Genomic DNA, 4,905 nt, shown 5'->3' on the forward strand with positions numbered 1-4,905 from the left:
GCCCCTTCTGTCTCTAAATCTATGAGCCTTTGTTCTACTCTCTGGAAATGCCTTGAGCTCTAAGTTAAATATCTTCATATTTTCTACTCGAGTTTTTCCATTTCCTGGAGGAGGTGGATGGGAACCACAATCCCCTCTCCCCATCCCCAGAGCGAGGACACTCACCACCGTAGCAGCAAGCAGCCAGAGTGACCAGAAGGAAGGCAACAAGGAAAGGTCTCATGGTGGTGATGGTTGGCTCCTGAGGCTCTGGGCTGAAGGAGGCTGGGAGCGCTTTGGGACCAGCAGGGTCCACAGGGCTATTTGTGTCCTGCAAGCTGCCCAGCCCCTCCCTGAGACTCAGTCAGGTGATGTCAGAGGAAAGCCTGGTACCACTTCACCTCCTCCCTTCAAAACTCCACCCGGGCATCTCTCAATGAATCTCTTCCTAAAAGCCTCCAGGCTGGACTGGATCCTCTCCATGTTCTCTCCTTGGGCTGTGTCTCTTCTGGACATGACTCTGGTTGGTCAGCTGGAACCCCAATCTTTTTCTTACATCTGTGGACTCTGTCTCTTTTGGTGACGTGTGGGGAGAGGTCAGTGCCTGGGCATCACCCTCAGGGGTCCAGAGGCAGAAGGTCCCTCGCCCTACAGTAGACCCAGCGGAAAGTCCAGGACAAAAAGTAGAGCTCCCATTGCTGACTAAGTTCTGAGCAATCAATTTGGGGGGTAGATGCTGTTAATACTCCAATTTTGTACAATGAAGGCAATCAGAAGTTAAGTGACTTGCCCAGGGTCACACGGTTAACAAGTATCTGAGGATGGATTTGCACTCAGCTTTTCTTGACTCCAACATTCTACTCTTTGCACCTCATCATCAGGATCCTGGGGGCACCAGTTTGGTCTCTATGACACTTGCCTGTTGTGTGACTATGGGCAAAACACTTAAAACTACTGATCAACTTTCCCCATCTGTAAAATGGGGATAATATGACCAAGAGTACTGGTAACCTCAAAGGGAAGAAGTGTTTGATTTGTCTTAAGGCTCAATATCCAGACCAGACCTTATTGCGCTGACCCTGGAAAGGATCATTACACTTTGTTCATCAGTGAGGAGCTTGAAGAACCAAGAGGCTGAGAGACTCAGTGATACCATTTCTAGCTCCCCAGTGTATATTTCCATGGGTCCATGGAGTTAAAAGCTTTGTACAAAAAGAATCCAAATTGAAAGAAGGAGTGATGGAAGAAGCCAGCCCAGCTTCTGACCCACATCATTCTGTCTGAGCCTGGGAGGGACAGAGAAGAACGTGCTTCTTATTGGCTACTCCCATGACACGATTGCCAGTCTCAGAGTCAGAACAATCGACTTTGAATCCTCTCTAGCTGTAAGGCCAACAGAGTCCAAATCCTCAGCCTTCTCATCTGTAAAATGGGCATACACAATAGTATTTGCATTAGCAACCTCCTGGGGTTGCTGGGAGGAAAATGTTTTACATACGAGTTAATGCAAAATGGTTCTAATAGGACTGTGTCCTCCTGGGGATAGTTATGAACTTGTTCATCAGACTGCATGGCTTTCACACCCCCTGGGGAAAGAAAGTTACCTTCTCCAGTCTCAGAGACTTGAAGCCATTTTCATAGTCCCATGTGGCTTAGAGTGTAGGGTCTTTGGATCACTGAGCTCCCCTGTCTGCTGCCTCTTCCTCCCCTGGAGCATGTGAGGGTCCAATTCTTATTCTTCTAGAGCCCTGGGGATGAATGGGGTCCCCAGAAGAGGCTGAGCAATTTCCAGGAGAATAGAGTAAGGGTAAGGTGATTTGTCCAGAATTCAGTTGTGTCTGTAGGACCCCCTTTGAGGGTTTTCTTGGCAGAATCAATTCCCATTCCATGAAAATGTCTTCAGATATTGGACTTGGTCTGCATTCAATGCCATATGGAAACAGAAGGACTAAAGGTTGGAAATCAGAATTTCCTCCCAAGCCTATGAAAAAGGGCTGCATTTTTTCATGGGTTCTGGGAAGGAAGTAAACTTAGAAAGCCTAGAACCTAAAACCAGGAGAACAAGGACAGACCTCAGTTCTAAGTTCTAAGAATCATTCACTTCTTCATCCTCTGCTTTCTCCCCTGTTTAGCTGAGACGATAACAGTTTTACTGCCTCCTTTGGAGGACTATTGAGGTGGAAAGAAAGTTGTGGGTGAAGGTGAGCTGCTGCTGCTTTTTCCAGGACCTCCAGGGCTTTCCCCTTCTCTGACTGCCTCCTTTGGGCAGGCAAATGTTATTTCCACAGAGCAGGGGTCCTCAGAATGCCTGTCCTCCCCCTTCAAAGGCAATCCTAAACCTAGAGCTTGTGTGGCCCCTTAGAAACAAATCCTTAGGGCTCCTTCAGTTTAATTCAATTGAACAAACATCGATTAAGCCTGTACTGTGTGTAGGTACTGTCTATGGAGACAAAAAGCAGCCCATTTCCTGCCTGTGAAGAGTCTGAAGACTCTAAAGGGGAATATGATGCACTTGCGGTTGTTGTTCAGTCATTTTCAGTCAAGTCTGACTCTTCGAGAGCCCATTTGGGATTTTTTTTGGGGCAGAAGTATTGGAGTGGTTTGCCATTTCCTTCTTCAGCTCATTTTACAAATGAGGAAACTGAGGCAAACAGGGTCAAGCAACTTGCCAAAGGTCACATAGCTCATAAGTATCTGATTCAGTTCTCCTTGATGCCAAGCCTGATGCTCTATCCACTGCAGCCCTAGCTACTTCTGTGATGCACGTAAATAAGGTTGTTTGAGGTAGCACGTGATGAGGGGAAGGGGAGATGCAGACAAAGCATTCTGGGAAATTCTAAGGAAAGGGGCAGCAGCAGCAGTAGCATTTATAGAGCGTTTGACCATTTGCAAGGCACTTTCCATATAGCCACTCATTTGATCTTCTCAACAACCTGGTGAGATTGGTGCTATTATTATGGTCAACTTTACAGATGAAGAAACTGAGGCATAACGTACTTTGTGGCTGGTCCAGGGTCAGCTGGTAAGATTGGGAAAGTTTTCACAGAGGAAGTGATACCCAAATTGGTCCTTGAAGGACTTGACTAGAAAAAGATGATGAAGCAGTGCACCCCGGGCTCTAGAATTAATTAGTCTCTGTGTGCCTAGAACAATGAGTTACCCATTTTGGAATGTCATGTGACTGAGACAGAACAGAATGAAATGCACCCATCAAGTCACTTGTAGTCAGAGGGTGGAGATCCTTCAATTCTCTTCATTTGAGAACTTGAATTGTTTTTAATTTTTTTCCATGGTTCCATGATTCGTTTTTTCTCCATCCCCTCATCCATTCCCCTCTCCCAGAGCTGACAAGCAATTCCACTGGCTTATACATAAATATGTTATCACTTGAACCCATTTCCACATTATTCATTTTTGTAAAAGAGTAACCCTTTAAAACCCAAGCCCCAAGTCACGTACCCACATAAACAAGTGATAAATCATATGTTTTCTTCTGCATTTGAGAACTTGAATCTTAAAAATGAGGCTTAATGCTGTAGAAGAGTTGAGAAAATGTGCTCCCCTCCTCTCTTGGCCACGGTGGGAGATGACAGGCATTAACACCGCGCAACTCTTTAATATCATCCGTGTATTCGTTGGCTTTGCCAAAGTTAGCTTTTTTCTCTTCTGTAAGATTAAAATTAATAGTCAATGCACCGAGTAATATATATTATAAGAATTTATTAATAATAAACTTGAAGTAAAGGAAAATAAAAGCTAGAGCAAAGAGGGAGTTAACCCAGTCATGGTCCCGGGAAAAGAGAGAGAGCGGGCGTGGGGAAGCATCCAACTATATACAAAATGTGAACGCTCCACGTGGACAAAGGGAAAAGGATTCTGGGAGATGAAGTCCAAGGGTTCAAGATTTTCTAATTACACATTTCTTTTTCTTTTAATGTCTTTAAAAGGGTCGTTCACTGCACAGAAGAAGAGGAATGGATATCTTCTGAAAGGGAAGGAGATGGAAGAGGCATCAATAGAATGAGACTCAATTTGTCTAAAAGAATTTGCATTTTAACCCAGAGATAATAGGGAGCCACTGGCCTTTCTTAAGTAAGGGAGTAATGTGGTCAGACCCGTGCTTAAGGAAAACTGTTTTCTTCAGGTTGGTGCCCAAGGTGGGGGAAAACGTGGGACCTTTTCGGCCCCCATGTCAAACCGCATGAAAATGAACTTTCTGGGATTGTCCACTTATTTTTTTATTAGTAGACTCAGTTCTTTGGAATGTGGTTTGAAATTAGAGTTTATTGGCAAAGGTTTGGAGACCTAGAATTCCTATCAAGATTTTTTGAGGTCAGTGAGACGCCTCTGTTTGCTAAAATTGGGGAAGGTGTCACTTGGGGAAATGCTTGTAGCGGTGAGGTGGTGAGTTGGCTCCAACCTCATTATTTCCCTCCATTAATTTTGAAGAGCCCAGGCTCATGAGACTGAAGTTCACTCTTGTCTTAACTCTGCAAATAGTTCATTAAACCACAGAAGTAGAGTCAATAGGTAGAAATTAGAAGTGCTTCCAGAAGCCTCTCTGGGAACAAATGCTACATGTAAGCTAGGAGTGTCCTAATTAGAATCTAACTATCTATTCCCTGAAGGTTTTGTAAGTGGGTCCAAGACAAACAACTATATGCCTTCCCCCTGCTCCCCAAGGGGTGAGGGGTGGATTTCCTTATAGACAGCTATATTCCATTATATATAACATAGCATATATTACATTATATTATTATATTGTATTGTTATATTATACCATAGTTTATTATATTATATCATATTGCATCGTATTATATGGTGTCATATTTTATTGTGTTATGTTGTTATATTGTACTATATTTTATTATGTCATATATTATATTTTGTTATGTTATATTATATTATATTATTATATCATATCAT

Source organism: Monodelphis domestica, chromosome 6 (assembly GCF_027887165.1).
Source record: "Monodelphis domestica isolate mMonDom1 chromosome 6, mMonDom1.pri, whole genome shotgun sequence".
In the NCBI taxonomy this organism is placed as follows: Eukaryota; Metazoa; Chordata; class Mammalia; order Didelphimorphia; family Didelphidae; genus Monodelphis; species Monodelphis domestica.